We start from the raw sequence: 17,035 nt of genomic DNA on the forward strand, positions 1-17,035 counted from the left end.
TCTTTTAGAACTAACACCCAAAAAAGATGTCCTTTTCATTATAGGGGACTGGAATGCAAAAGTAGAAAGTTAAGAAACACCTGGGGTAACAGGCAAATTTGGCCTTGGAGTACGGAATGAAGCAGGGCAAAGGCTAATAATGTATATGGTATATATATATGTAGATGGTATATATATATGTGTATATATATATAAACATATGTTTATTTATGTTTAGTCACTAAGTCATATCTGTCTCTTTGGGACTCCATGAGCTCTTTGTGACTCCATGAATCCTGCCAGGCCCTTCTGTCCATGGCATTTCTCAAACAAGAATACCAGAGTGGATTACCATTTCCTTCTTGAGGGGAATCTTCCCCCACTCAGGGATCAAGCCTGCATTTCCTGCTTGGTAGGTATATTCTTTATCATTGAGCCATAGGGGAAGCCCATATGTGTGTGTGTGTGTACATTTCATCACATGATTAACGTATGTGTATACACACATCACACAGAGCCTTTTGCATAGATTGCTGCAACTATGTAAGGAAAATGAAAAAAATTATAGACAGATAACTAAATGATTAAAGAACTCTATGATATGATGAGGTGAGGATTACTGAGATGTTTTGTGAGAATGCCATAATTACAGCAATAATATTTGACATAGATCTTGGCAATATTTTTTTTGAATATGACCCCTAAAGCACAAGCAACGAAGAAAAACATTAATCTGTGGGACGATATCAAACTAAAAAGTTTTTGTATAGCAAAAAAGCAGTCAACAAAATGAAAAGTCAACCTGCAGAATGGGAAAAAATATTTGCAAATCATGTATCTAAAAGGGGTTAATATGTAAAATATATAAAGAACTCATACAACTCAATAGGGAAAATGGGGAGAGGAAATGAATGAATGTGTTTCCAAAGAAGATGTACAAATGGTCAACGGGTTTGTGAAAAGATGCTCAACATTGCTAATCATCAGAGAAATACAAATCAAAACCACAATAAGATATCACCTTTCCCCTGTTAGAATGGCTATCATTGAAAAGACGAGAAATAAAAAATGTTGGCGAGGATCCAGAAAAAGGAATATCTGTGCATTGTTGGTGGGGATGTAAATTGATGCAGCCACTATGGAAAACAGCAGGGAGATTCTTCAAAAAATTAAAAGCGGAAACGCCATACGCTCCAGCAATCCCATATTTTCAAAGAAATGAAATCAAGATCTCTGCACTCCCATGTTCACTGAGACTTTATTCAGAATAGCCAAGACACAGACAGAGGCTAAGAGTGTGTCAACAGATGAATGGATAAAGAAGATGCATATATCATGGCTTTCATGGTGGTTCAGTGACAAAGAATCTGCCTGCAAATTAGGAGAGGCAGGAGATGTGGGTTTAATCCCTGAGTCAAGAAGATCCCCTGGAGGAGGGCATGGCAACCCACTCTAATATTCTTGCCTGGATAATCCCATGGACAGAGGAATCTGGTGGGCTAAGGTCCATAAGGTCACAAAGAATCGGACATGACTGAGCGACTTAGCACCACACATGCATATACAATGGACTGTTATTTGGCCATGAGAATGAAGGACATCCTGCCATTTGTGACAACATGGATAAAATTTGAGGGCATTCTAAATAAGTCAGACAGAGAAGGTAAATATTAATACTGTATGATCTCATTTATATGTGGAATCCGAAAAAGCTGAACTCATACAAGTATGTAAGAATGATATTTATCAGGAACTGAGAGGTGGGGGAAATGAAGAGATATTGACCAAAGGGTATAAACTTCTAGTTATAAGATGAATAAAATCTGATAATCAAATGTGTAGCCTGGTGATTATAGTTAACAATATTGTATAATACACTTGAAAATGTCTAAGAGAGTAGATCTTAAATTGACCTGATGCAGATTCAGGTGGTGCAGTGGTGAGTAGTCCACCTGCCAGTGCAAGAGGCGCAGGAGATACAAGTTCAATGCCTGGGTTGGGAAGATCCCTTAGAGGAGGGCCTGGCAACCCACTCCAGTATTCTTGCCTGGAGAATCCCATGGACACAGGAGCCTGGAGGGCTACAGTCCATGGGGTCTCAAAGAGTTGGGCATGGCTGAGTGATCAGCATGAACACAGACGTTAGCTAAAGACGTGGTGGTAATCATTTTGCAGTATTTAAGTGGGTCAGTTCAACACATTGTACATCTTGTAACCACACGATCTTAAAATATGCATGCATGCCCAGTTGCTCAGTTGTGTCCAACTCTTTGTGACCTTGTGGACTGCAGCCTGCCTGGCTCCTCGGTCCATGGGATTTTCCAGGCAGGAATACGGGAGTGAGTTGCCATTTGCTACTCCAATATAATGTTATATGTCAATTTTATTTCATTAAAGCTGAGGAAGGAAATAAAAAAGAATTCCTGGCCTGGGAGAGGTCAGTCTGGATTAAATCACATTTCTGAAGTCATACACTTAATAAATAGCAGTACCGGTTTTATACTCAGGTCTGAATGGTTCCAAAACTCACTTTATGTAAAACTTGTGCTTTCTACCTCTTCACTCCCCACGTAGCATTAGCGTGAGGCAAGAATATACAAAAATACAGAACTACGTGACTTCAGCTCAATAGGTAAAGAATCCACCTGCAATGTAGGAGACTTGGGTTCAATCCCTGTGCCGAGAAGGTCCCCTGGAGAAGCAAATGGCAACCCACTCCAGTATTCTTGCCTGGGAAATTCCTCCTCCAGAGGAGACTGGAGGGCTATAGTCCTTGGGGCTCAACACGAATTACTGATTAAACCACCATCACATGTGATTTTAAGCAAATTTTTATATTAAAATATGCCTGAGTATTTTAAGAAAGAGAATGCAAATTTCATACGAATACATAAGATAAAACAAAAGACTTCAAATAAATGAAGGCTTGCAATGCCCAAGCCCCTGGGAGTGGAATATTCTCTCTGGCACATTTTTACTCACAGTAAGAAGAAATGAGAAAAATAATCAAGTCTTTGGGGAAAAAATGCACAAAGGGAAGCCTCATAATAGCTAAGATTTAAACAGAGAGAAGAAAAAGAGGAAAAGTTTGAAGGAGAAGCGAGCCCTCGGATGCAAACTTGAAAATGACTTTCACAGAGTGTCATCGGTCAACCTGCCACTGAGAAGCCTAATTAAGACATCTGCAAAGAGTTGCCAATTGATGGTGGTCTCACTGTCACACCGTTTTAATTGACATGCTGTGATTTTGTTCCAGATTAACTTCGTAAGTGGTCCTCCTAATAGAAAGATCACTTAAATTAAAAGTGGGCTGTAAATGGGGATCTGTGATGTTAATAGGCCAGTATAACCTCTGTGTCATTTACATACATTTCCATTTTTTCCCAATGCATATTTGCATACATCCAAGGATGTCACTGAAGGCTTTGCAGGGGCGACATTAGTATGATAATGAGCATGCAACTGGCACAGTGTCCAAAGAGTCTTTTCTTTGATGTCCCCTCAGCATTAAATTTGGAGCTGCCTTTGAGCCTCCGATATTAATAACATAAAATTCGTGTTCCAGAAGAACCTAAGTTTGGCTGATTTACACGGATGCAACAAATGTTTGGAATATTGAATCAAATGGAAGTATAGAGGCTGTAATAATATTAGAAGATGTGCTTAATACTTCAACAACTCAGTGCATCAGCATTGCTACAAACCTCCAGAAATATTGGCAGTGTGGTGGTCGTGGTGGTGTTTAATTGCTCAGTCATGCCTGACAACCCCATAGACTGCAGCATACCAGGCTTCTCTGTCCTTCACCATCTCCTGGAGCTTGCTCAAACTCATATTCATTCAGTCGGTGATGCCATCCAACCATCTCGTCCTCTGTTGTCCCCTTCTCCTCCCGCCTTCAATCTTTCCCAGCATCAGGGTCTTTTCCAGTGAGTCAGCTCTTTGCATCAGGTGGCCAAAGAATCGGAGCTTCAGCTTCAGCATCAGTCCTTCCAATGAATATTCAGGGAAGGACTGAATGTTCATAATATGATTTCCTTGACCCATTGGTATTCCTCCATGTGTTACCTACTGTACCTGGGGGAGCCCAGGGTAGAGGCCAACTCAAGTTGGGTTCATAATAGAGGTTTCATGGAAAGGGCACTGAAACTGGAGTTTACCAGACTAGAGTCTACTTGTGGGTCTGCCACTAAAAGGTCTTTATCCCTCTGAGTCTCAGTTGTATATCTATACATTCTGGATAAGAACACATACCTATGTCTATGGTGAAGACTAACATGATGACTGTAAAAGCACTTGTATGTAAAGTATAAATAACTGATGCCCCCTGATAACCAAAATGAAGAAAGAGATAATGAACAATTCAGTTTTCCTTGCCTGGTTCTGGGGCTCTCTTTAGTGTTCAGACCATCTATGGAGGGATGGAATTTTCAGTGGGACTTGCCAAGTGTGCTGAGTGCTCAGTCATGTCTGATTCTTTGTGACCTGTGGGCTGTAAGCCCACCAGGCTCCTCTGTCCATGGGATTATCTAGACAAGAGTACTGGAGTGGGTTGCCAATTCCTCCTCCAGGGATCAAAGCTGAGTCTCCTGCGGCTCCTGCATTGGCAGGCAGATTCTTTACCACTGAGCCATCTGGGACTTTCCATATGTATTTTGAAAAACTCAGTGGAGCACATCAAGTACGCAGTGTAACTGAACCTGCATTTCATGTTATCTTCTATGTTACCTGAGCATCCTATTTTATGATAGCAGATTTGAAGTCCCTGAGAAGCTTAAGTTGAAATGCAGTTCTCTCTATTACACTGACAATGGGCTGGCTGCTGCTTCTGTACAGTTTCATTAATCATCACTGCTCTCTTGGAAAAATAGAACTCATCCCCCCGCCCCCGCCTCACCCCCTGCCCCCAGTATTCTGCACAACAATTGGACTTTCTTCTTCATCATCATCCTTCTTCAGTTCTCTTACCCTGCTCATGATGACTCCTATTAGAATAATTCTCACTAGCGGGTCTCCACCAGAACCAACTCTAAAGGAGTGAGTTATATACAGTGATGCTCCTCTGATTTTTGCACTTTCTCATTCAACATCGACTCAACTTATTTTGGGCAAAGATTGCACATCTACCTTTTGTGATTATTTTAAACTGGAAAATGAAATAAGGGCATAGTGAAAAATGTTTTGTTATGTCTCATATCCACAAAATCCTCAATAGAAATTTCATAAGAAGCAGCATTGTTTAAAACCCTGGGGAAAGCTAAGGGCTGAAAGGTCACCTTTCCTTCCTTATCCTGCAGATAAGGAAATCAGTTTGAAAGGAGCGGGCTGATCTTAGGGAGTCATCTGACTGCCAAGGGTGGGTAGGGAATCGTGGTTTGCAGCCCTGGAAGGAGATTACTGGGGTTTTCATTTCCAAACTCCACTGGAGCTTGGCCACCAGCTTTACCAGGCCTGGGGGATGTGTTGATGGGCCATTTATACGACCCCTTGCAAAGTGAAGCCCATTATTTGGCCCTCCATGCTGGCTTTTTGAAAAGGCTTTGACAGAGGCAGTTGGAATAAAATAATGAATGCCCACATGCTGGGTGACTTAAAAATGAAACGTTGAAGTCTGAGAAACTTCAGTCAAAAAGTAGTGGGTTTGACATCACGGAATCCTAAATATGAAAGGGAATGGGCTGTGTTCAGGGCCTCACTGTTACAGAGCTCCTCTGAGAATGGGGTGGAGCTCCACTCTGGGTCCTCAATTGGAGACCCCAGTTCTAGTGCGGGGCTGGCCAGGGGAAGGATACAGTGTCTTCCACAGCAGCTGAGAACTGCTGATTTCTGAGACCGAGGCATAAGGTGACCCCAGATGCAGAAGCACGTGTGGGCTTAGTCCTCTCCCTAGACAGGGCATTTCCGGTCAGTTCTGGATCCAGGTGTGACTTCAGTCTGATGACTCAACACCCCCATCTCAGCATGCCCTGCCTTTTGTGTGATTGTCCACCTCAGCATCTCCTCAGGAGGCTGGTCTCCAGGCAGGAGGTAATGGGATGTGGAGGGGGTGAACACTCCCTCCCTCAGATTTGTGGCAGATTTGTGATGTTCAATAGTAAGAAACGGGCTTCTGTGGTGGCTCAGACGGTAAAGAATCCCGCCTGCAGTGGGGGAGACTCAGGTTCGATCCCTGGGTCGGGAAGATCCCCTGGAGAAGGGCATGGCAACCCACTCCAGTATCCTTGCCTGGAAAATCCTGTGGACAGAGGAGCCTGGCGGGCTACAGTCCATGGGGTCACAAACAATCTGACACAACTGAGCGACTTCACTGTCACTTTCATAGAAAAAACAAAGATCATCAAACAGTGATCCAAAGCGAAGTTGAATTTATTTACTTGGCTGGTGAGGGAGATAGATATCACTTAGATGGAGGTTATACAGGTCTCCCAGAGTAGAAATGAAAAGGGCTAGATAGATCACACACAAAAAAATGGAGAAAGTACACTAAACAAAGCCCTCTACTGAGTTCAGGTCTCTGGTTGGCTCAGGACTGTGAGCTCTTTGCTGTGGTCTCTTTCATGTTTCACAGCATCCCTGAAGCCAGGAAGCCTGGGCTCAGTTGTGTACAGAAAGAACTGTGCAAAATTCCAGCTTCAAATTCAGTTGACAACTTAATGTGGAAATGCTTCAGAAGGTTATATTCATAAACAAGGCCAACAGTAGATTATTGCATTACCTTTATATTGCCACTTGAGGAAGTTTAGTTTCCCTGGGGAGCAGATTCTGAAATGGAGTCCTGTGTGTAGGATATTTATACAAGTGCATCTCTGGACCCCAGATTTGTAGAAGAGGCAGAATAAAGCAGGAGTAGGCCGAGGGAGATGAGTTGAGATGCTGACGTAGGAACAACCTTGGCCAGACCCAAGGGATACCCTGGTGATAGCTAGAGTGGCATTTTAGGATTGCCCCCTGTTGGGCCAAGATGACCAGAATCTTATACTCCATCATTGATCAGAGGATGTGGACAGCCTGAGGCCACACCCCAAAGGGCTGATGGCTGAAGGCTCTCCATTCCCAGGACCAAGGTGTACACAGAAGGACTTGGAAGGCACAGCAGAATTTCACCAACACCAGTCTCTGTCCCAAGCTTGGCTTCACTTCAGCTTTAAAATAATCCTGTGATATTGGTGTGGACAGAACTGGCTCGTGGAAGGTAAGAAGCCTACTGAAGTCTGCATACCTGCTTGCTGATCCTCTGGGCATTTAAACTCAGACCCCAGTTCTCCTAACTCAGTCTCTCTCTCTAAAGAGGAGGGCTTATCATATGTGAGGGTGGCATGGTCACAATAGAGAACACAGGACCCCAAACCAGGCTTTAGTTAGTTCTGCGTATAGATCAAGATGTCTCAATTCACTTATTTAAAAAAAAATGCATTTTCATTGGGGACAATTTGCAAAAATTGATTCTTGGGGGTAGTGGTGAAGAAATTATTGTTTTTGTTCAGTCGCTAAGTCGTGTCCGACTCTTTGCAACCCCATGAACTGCTTCCCTGTCCTTCACTATCTTACAGAGTTTTTTCAAACTCATGTCCATTGAGTCAGGGATGCCATCCAACCATCTCATCCTCTGTCGTCCCCAAATCATGCTCTTTATGTATAAGGCACATGGAGCACATAAACAGATACACAGCATATCTGGGGTCCTGAAATTTAATGAGAAGTGTGATCAGGAAAAAAGTGTCTAATATTGCTTCTGGAGATAGAAAAAAAAAGAAAAAAAATGTGTGAGAGAATATAAAAAAAAATAGGAGAAGGAATTTCTAAGCCCCAGATTTTCATCATGGCCTCTGTGTTCCAAGACTCTGGTCTGTTCAAAGTCTTAGAGAATAAATGTCAGCAACTAGTGGTCTTCATACTGCCAGCATACACAAACCTTTTTGTTTTTGATTATTTGGTTTTTGTTCTTGCTTAAACAGCATTAAGAAGGAAGAGAGAACAGTCACAGCTGAGTCACCGTTTAAAGTTTTGGAGATTTTGCACGTGTGTGTACATGTTTTCACACACACACATGATAACCAGCTCCTCTTGCATAATGGGATACTTGGCGGCCCTGGATCTCTAGCCCAGTGCCCACCTCTAGCTCCTCACGTGGAAATGGTGGTCAGGCAGCAGTTGCTTCCTGCCCTTCCCACAGGCCATCTACCTGTCAGCACAACCCCACCCATCTCCCTTGTGGCAGGTGCTCCCGCCTGGCCTCATGCAGTTACAGCACCCTCTTGGTGTCTGTCGGCATTTGAGTTGGCAAGCTCTGTCTTGGATGTCAGAGCTGAAGGAGGAGCCCAGGAGTTCTCAGACCTGGCTGCTCAACAGGGAAGTTAAAGAAAGAATCTTTCTAGGGATTCTAGTGTCATTGTTTGGGCAGCAGAATGCTGTGGAAGCTCCACAGGGGATTCTGAAGTGTAGCCTGGATGGAGAACACTGATCCAGTGCTGCTCCTCTTCTTGGAGCTCAGAGAGGGAAAGCGAGTTGTCCAAAGACACACAGCTGCAATTAGAGAAGCTTGACCTAAAACCATGTCTTCTTACCTGGCCTGGAGTGCTTCCCTCTACCTCATCCTGCCTTCTGTAAGTTTGTTCAGGGAAGGCTAGAGTAGCAGGTTATCTGATCAAAATACCAGACTTTGATTTTATTTCTGATTTTGCTCAGTGATGAGCACTTAGGGCTTCTTAGTAATCTACTACCCAATAGTTCCTTCTCATCCCTTGGTTTTATCACTGAAATTGCATGGGGTCCTGGGAGCAAAAGGCAGAAAAGGGAGGGGACCTAACATGTATTCAGTAGCTTCAGTGAGCCGAAATTGCTCTAGGTGCTTTGCCGTGGTTTTCTATTTTCACAATAACACTAGAAGGTTGGTATGACTCGTTCCATTTCAAAATGATGAAACAGACTCAAGTGGGTTTGGTCAGGGCTCCAGGGTCGCTCAGCAGATAAGTAATTTCTGCTCAGTTCATAACTTCCCAAAGCAGATATTCTGTCAGAGTAAACAAGGATGTAAGCTTCACAGAGGCAGAGATTTAAACAAACAAACAAACAAACAAACTCTGTTCTCACTGATTTCTTTCTATGTGCCTACGACACTGATGACACAGAGTAGGTGCTCAATAAAAATTGGTTAGCTCTGTGAGTTAATACCATGGAACTCTACAGGCCTTAAATCTTAAGGACGAGAGAGTTTTGAGTTCAATAGAATATAAAGCATCAAAGGAAAAAAAAATCTGCTTCTTTTAAATTTTGGAATCCAGCAGCTTTCAAAACATCTGCAAGGGAGCACAGGGCATTTAAAACACCTTCTCGGAACTGTCTGATGCCAAGTGTTGCAGTGTATTGATAGCTGTGTCCTATGTCCTGTGGACCATAGGTCCATAGGACCTGTGTCCTATGCTTATATCAGAAGAGAGGGTGTGTATGTGCAAGTTACAGTCTCTAGGGTATTTTTTTTTAAAGCTGTAGTTAAGAAGAAAAAAGTATTAATATCTCATAGATTGTTCCAGAACACTGGAGTCAACAATGTGAGCAGAGCTGGCTGTGGGCCTTTGAGAAGTTCAGGGAGGCATGTTGTTCCTTATCATCTTAGTCCTGAGTTAATCTCTGTGTTCTGTAACACCCTTCCATTCATTAGTTTGCAAATCACATCAACTTGCTTATAAATGGAGCCTCCTCAACCTTTGCATCTCCAGGACTTGGCCCATAGGTACCCAGAAATGCCTGCTGACTCATGTGATGATTGTGTTCCTGTAAAACTGGAATTTCTCTTAGGTGAGACTCATGTCCCGGGTATTGCCATTTCTAGGACCTTCCCCCAAGAATAACCTCTGGTTCCTTTTGATTGAGGCAGGATATAATTAAATTTCACCACTTTAAAAAAATTTTCAGCCACTAGGATATTAGTTTCCCAACCAGGGATAGAACCTGTACTCCTTGCAGTGTAAGCTCAGAGTCTTAACCACTGGACTGCCAGGGAAGTCCTGATTTTCATCACTTTCATAGTTTCTAGTGTCCTGGGAGGTGTTAGAGAAACTAACAAGAAACTAAAATATGAGAAACTAACCTCATATTAGTTTCCAGCAGTCATCTGAGACATCATCGTCTCGTTACAAGTCAATCAAAAAAGCCTCAGAGAGTTTGAGGACTCTTCCTGAGCCACTTAGCCAGGAAGTGGTAGCAATTGGATGTAAATCCTCTTTGTGGAAATGCAAGATGGAACTGGTTCTATGCAGTGAAGGATTCACCTTGCCCATAGAAAAGTTTGATGCTTGACTGCTCCTGGAATGTAACCTCTAAGCCCTTGGAATACTCTGTTTACCCAAGTTCTAGGGCCACACCAAGTAGTCTTGGCTAACAGTGTGATTTATCAGGGGGGGCTTGGGACAAGCAATATTGGCTTGACTTCTTGGAGAGGTTGAAGGCTCAGGTCAGCCACGTGGGCAGCCAGCCATGCCTACGTGACCAACTTTCAGCAAAAATCTTGGACACCAAGGCTCGGGTGAGCTTTCCTGGTTGGCGGTACTCCAGTGCATGCATGCTCAGTTGCTAAGTCATGTCTGACTCTTTGTGACCCCATGGACTGTAGCCTGTTAGGCTCCTCTGTTCATGGGGTTCTCCAGACAAGAATACTGGAGTGGGTTGCCATTTCCTTCTCCAGGCGATATTTCCAACTCAGGGATCAAACTTGCATCTCTTGGGTCTCCTGCATTGCAGTTGGAATTTTCCTGCTGAGCCATCAGTGAAGCCCAATACTCCAATGTCTTGTTGCATATTGTTGCTGGGAGTCGTTGCTCTGTCCACAGCTCCGCTGGGAGAAGAAAATTTATGCCTGGACCTCTCCTGGACTCCAGTCCTGTGTGCTTCTTCCTGTTCCTGATTTTATTTTCTAAATGTATTTATTTATTATTTTTAATACTTATTTACACAGGGAGCTCAACCTAGTGTTCTGTGACAACCTAGAGGGGTGGGATGAAGGGGGTCAGAGGGAGGCTCAAGAGAGAAGGGACATATGTATACTTATGGCTGATTCATGCGGTTGTATGGCAGAAAGCAATACAATATTGTAAAGCAGTTATCCTTTAATTTAAAAAAATTAAAAGTATTTATTTATTTGGCTGCACCAGGTCTTAGCTGTGGTATGTGGGATCTTTGATCTTCATGGCAGCACGTGGGATCTTTATCTGCAGCATGAAAATTCTTCTCTGGGGATGTGAGATCCAATTCCCTGACCAGGGATTGAACCTGGGCCCCTGCACTGTGGGCGTGGAGTCTTAGCCACTGGGCGATCAGGGAAGTCCCCCTGTTTCTAACTTTAATCTGTGTCCATTTGCTGATATAAACCATAACCTTAGCATAATAGCTTTGTTGGGTTCTGTAAACCCTTCAAGCAAATTATTGAACCTGAGGGTGGTCTTGAACTCCCAAATGCTCACAGTTCCTCTCTGCAATATTGATGTGAAGATCCACAAGAAAGGTAATTGCGAGTCGTGATGAGTGGAAGTTCTGAATTTGATTCCCTGGCCTTGACTTTTACCCCTTCTTCCTCAAGAGCTCTTGGTCCTTCCCCAGGTGGGGCTGGAACCAGGGTGGGGCAAGTGAGGCACTCTAGTCCCAGACTTGTCTTATTTCAAATGTCTTATCCCGAATATGGAATTAACTCTATTATCTACCTTCTGTGGTTATGAGAATTAGAGTTACTTTTCCCCTCATGCTCAGCCCCTACTAACACAGAGTAAACTCAATCAAAGAGTGAGCTATTTGTCTGAATGGTTTGTAACCACAAAGAATTCTCCATCTTAAGAGAAGGTAAGTAATTGACTAAGATACAGGAAAGATATGTATGCTTTAGGTCAATTAAGGGGTGTAGACTCTACTCTGATAGAAGTAGGGCAGTTTCACAGGATTCAGATAGAGCACTCCCTCCCTCCTAGGGGAAACTGGCTCTGTCTATAACTGAGATACCTGTGTTTCCTCCAGAAAATAAATTCTTTCTCACCCATCAGCTGCCCCTCTCTGAGTGATATGATAGTACACAACTATATGTTGATTGTCTATGTACAACATATATGTACTATATGTTGATCGTCTAAAGTCTGCAGATGCTGAAGGCCAGATGGCTTAGGATGTCCATAGCATGGTGGGTGTTATTTGTTCAGTTGTGTCTGACTTTTTGTGACCCCACGGACTATAGCCTGGCTCCTCTGTCCATGGGATTGTCCAGGCAATAATACTGGAGTGGGTTGCCATTCCCTTCTGCAGGGGATGTTTCTGATCCAAGGATTGAACCCCAGGTTCCCTACATTGCAGGCAGATTCTTTACTGTCTGAGCCACCACTGCCTAGGATTCTCACAGCCTGGAGGGCACCCTATTTCTATAGGATGACATTTGGAACACTTCTTGGTCAGAACTAGGGCAATTGTTTTTAGCCTTGGATGCATTTGCTAGTATCCCCTGGAGAGACTTGCAAAGTCCTGATGCCTAGGAGTAAACATTCTGATTTAATACTCTTGATTGGCGCCGGCAGAGTAGTTCCTATAAGTTTCCCAGGATTCTAATTGCACCAGTATTTTAAAACTGCATCTTGCGTCTTCATCACCTGCTCGGCTGTTACCCTCCCGGGGACGCTGTGTCTTCTCCTGTCTACCCAACCTTTGCTTCTGTTGTTCCCACCACTAGGTGTATTCTTCCTTCTTTGTCTGTCTGTTGGGTACCAAGTCACTCTTTACAACCTGACTCAACGTGACCTTTCTGAACATCTCTAGACAGCCTGGTGCCAAGCAGAGATGGTTGCTGCCTTTTCTGTGTTCCCATAACATTTTCTAGACATTATCTGTTATGATACCTACAGAGAATTACAGGCTTTCTGTTTATCAATTTGTTCACTTGAGAGCTGGGACCTTGTCTTCATCACCTTTGTTTCCCCAACACCTGGTAGAGTCAGTCCCTGGCATGGGGGAAACATTCAGTGAATATTTAGTTGGACTGAATCGAGGTACTCAAAAGAGCTATCGTGTCACTGAGGCTGAAATACCCATTCCTTATGACGCCGGTCTCTTGTTTTGCGGTGGCAGTTGCTGTTTGGCATATCAATGTGCCTCCTTTGTGCAAACTCCGTTCTCCCTCTTGAATGTTGAAGCATTTTGCTAATTGCAGAATTGCCTGTGGTCACAGTGTGCTGTTTCTTGATGTGCCAGTCACAATTTAAAATGAAGTGCAAGGGCTATGGTTAGCAGGCTGGAGCAAGTCTCAGTTTATGCAAATGTTAAAATGCATCTGGGGACTGTATAGGTATAAATGAAAACCCAGAAGGGATATTTTGTCCTGTAGTCCATTCTAAGGTCGCACAACTTAATTTGTCATTAAGGATGACATCCATATTCTAATCGTAATGTTTAAGTCCTCCCCCTCCCCCCCGCCCCGTTTGTAGCAAATCTTTATGGTGCTAGTGGTTAAAGAGCCTGCCTGACAATACAGGAGATGTAAGAGGTGTGGTTTTGATCCCCAGGTCAGAAAGATCCCCTGGCGAAGGAAATGGCAACCCACTGCAGTATTCTTGCCTGGAGAATTCCATAGACAGAAGAGGCTGGCAGGCTGCAGCCCATGGGGTCTCAAAGAGTCTGACATGACTCCAGAGACTTAGCACACAAGGCACAAGGCAGTGTTATACTCTGCAGATGGATGGATGCTTCAGAAATGAGCAGGCCTGGAGGCAGGAGTATCATTCATAGGGATCAGCAGGCATGCACTTGATGGCCATGCTGTTGCTCAGGACCGTGTCCTAAGCGACTGCTTGTGAATGTGTCCATACTGATTGCTCATTGCCTTGAACTTGATAGTTGTATTTCTACTCATTTCTGTCAACAATACTTTGGAGGGTCTGTTAGACGCATGAAAAGACTAGGAGCAAGATGTTAATCAACGGAGTTTTTAAGCTCCTTCCCTCTGGGTACCCTGAGAGAGGTTAGTGGCAAATGTGAGTCAGGCGGAGTGTGGATCAGGCAGACAGCAGTCACTGGGTGGTTCATGACTTCCTAGAGGGTGAAAGATAAGCGATCATAATGCAAAGAATGGAGGAAAGGCCAATGCTGGTCATCTCTGGAAGATGATCATAGTCTGAGCGGGTCTAGCGGTTAACTTTTTTTCCTACTATGACGCAGTCAAGCCAAATGAAAACTCTTTCTCTCTTAGGTACCTGTCTGAGTATAAGCAGTCGGCCATACCAAGTTTGGACTTCCCCAGTGGCTCAGATAGTAAAGAATCTGCCTGCAATGCAGGATATCTGGGTTTGATCCCTGGGTCAGGAAAAACCCATGGAGAAGGGAGTGGTTACTCACTGCAGTATTCTTGCCTGGAGAATTCCACAGAGGAACCTGGTGGGCTACAGTCCATGGGGTTGCAAAGAGCTGGACACGACTGAGCTACTAGCATTTTCACTTTCTTTCACCCACATCAAGGTCAGCTGGTGTGGACTTTCTTGTTACTCTGCCGTCCTCAACCTGTAGCTTCCACCTTGTGGTCTAAGATGGCTGCTGTAGCTCCGCTATTACATCTATATTCCAGCCAACAGGAAGTAGAGATGAGGAAGGAAGACTGTGATCCACCTATGTTAAGGGCTTGACTCAGAAGTTACAATTCGGTACTTGAACCCACATATTGTTGACCAGAATAGAGTCACATGGCTACATCTAGCTTCAAGGGAAATTGGGAAATGAACCATATGGCCATTTAGCTGGATGGCCATGTGCCCAGCTAAAACCTTTATTATTCAGGAGAAGAGCAGAATAGATACTAGAGAAATAACCAGCCATCATTGTCTCATAGGAGACATTTTTCTGGCTACTGCCCAAACTCAGTGAAATTCCGGAAGTACTGGGAGGGATGAATTCAGAAGGAGACATATCTCAATGCCTTAAGTGCCATTTCAGAACAAGGAATCGATGGTTGAGGTTAAACATATTAGCATTTGGAGGTTGCCCAGAAAATCTCAGCCTCTAAAAACATATCTTGTTTGATGTATGTCATACAATGTTTAATGGTAATTTGACTTATTATAATATCTTAGTGAGAATGTTTGCCCAATATTCCCAAGAGTCCTAGGGATTCTGTGTGTGTGTGTGTTGGGGGAGGGTGTAACCAGGAGGACAAGAGTTGTAAATTTTCATAAAATTAATTACCTGAAAGAAGACATAAAAATTGCATGAATGGGGGTGTTTTCTGTATAATTAAGTTTCTATTTTGAAAAAGGCATCATGATTTTATGTGTGAGTATAAATGGTGTGTGTTTGTGTGTGTGTTTATACATATCTTTAACATGATCCTCAGTACTGTCATATGATGTGAATAAAGCATGCATAATTTCCATTTTATAGAAATTTGGTGGTTGGATCCCAAGTCTGGAGCTTAAACCTGATGCTATGATAAATAAAACTGTTTGGAGTAGAGCAACGTCTCAGGAGAGGATGGAGGTAATTTCACGTGGGAGGAATGTAGACATATGCAGTTAAAGGTTGGGCCGTGGTGGTTATTACAACAGTCTGCAAGTTCTTTGACATTTTTCTTGTTGAAGGGTGGATTCTGATCCCCCTCTCCTTTGATATGGGCTGGTCTTAGTGAGTCCATTCCAGTGACGATAATGTGAGGTTCGTGACCCTCCATGTCTCCCAATACTAGATTCTAAAAGGGCTTGTAGTCTCCACCTGGCTGGCTCTTGGGACTCTTGCTTGCTGACTGGGCCGCCATGTTGCAAGGAAGCCCAGGCCACGTGGAGTGACTTGGGTATGTGTTTTGTCCACATTCATCCTTTGCATTCTCTCTTCTCTTTCTTGTGTAGAAGAAAACTCACTCCTAAGTTCTTGGAAAGTGGTGGAGATATTAGGCAAGATCTTCTCATTCCAAAGACACTGGGGCTCTTTTGTGAAATACACAGCAAGCACAGTTGATATTCTAGCTGATGGCAACACTAACTGTGCCTGTTACTCTCTTGCCCTGGTCTCAAAGACTTCTCTTCCAAAAGCTACAAGATATTTGCTGAAAATTTTCTCTCCTTTCCAGAAAGAGGGCTCCGCCTCAACCAGAGTTGCACTCAATTAGATTTGCATAAGCCTGTGAATTCAAGTTGGAATTACCCCATTAAAAAAAAAACAAAAAAACATTTCATGTGTATCATAGTTTTCATTCCCACTCATAATATTATTTCTTAAGAAACAATAAGAAGTATTATTAATAAGAGTGTGATCACTGACCTAGAGCCAGACATCCTGGAATGTGAAGACAAGTGGGCCTTAGAAAGCATCACTACGAACAAATCTAGTGGAGGTGATGGAATTCCAGTTGAGCTATTCCAAATCCTGAAAGATGATGCTGTGAAAGTGCTGCACTCAATATGCCAGCAAATTTGGAAAACTCAGCAGTGGCCACAGGACTGGAAAAGGTGAGTTGTCATTCCAATCCCAAAGAAAGGAAATGCCAAAGAATGCTCAAACTACCACACAGTTGCACTCATCTCACACACTAGTAAAGTAATGCTCAAAATTCTCCAAGCCAGGCTTTAACAGTACATGAACCTGAACTTCCAGATGTTCAAGCTGGTTTTAGAAAAGGCAGAGGAACCAGAGATCAAATTGCCAACATCTGCTGGATCATAGAAAAAGCAAGAGACTTCCAGAAAAACATCTATTTCTGCTTTACTGACTATGCCAAAGCCTTTGACTGTGTGGATCACAATAAACTGTGTGGATCACAACAAAAATTCTTAAAGAGATGGGAATACCAGACCATCTGACCTGCCTCTTGAGAAATTTGTATGCAGGTCAGGAAGCAACAGTTAGAACTGGACATGGAACAACAGACTGGTTCCAAATAGGAAAAGGAGTTTGTCAAGGCTGTATATTGTCACCCTGTTTATTTAACTTACATGCAGAGTGCATCATGAGAAATGCTGGACTGGAAGAAACACAAGCTGGAATCAAGATTGCCGGGAGAAATATCAGTAACCTCAGATATGCAGATGACACCACCCTTATGGCAGATGTG

This window comes from Bison bison, unplaced genomic scaffold (genome assembly GCF_000754665.1).
Source record: "Bison bison bison isolate TAMUID 2011002044 unplaced genomic scaffold, Bison_UMD1.0 scf7180017864379, whole genome shotgun sequence".
Lineage (NCBI taxonomy): Eukaryota > Metazoa > Chordata > Mammalia > Artiodactyla > Bovidae > Bison > Bison bison.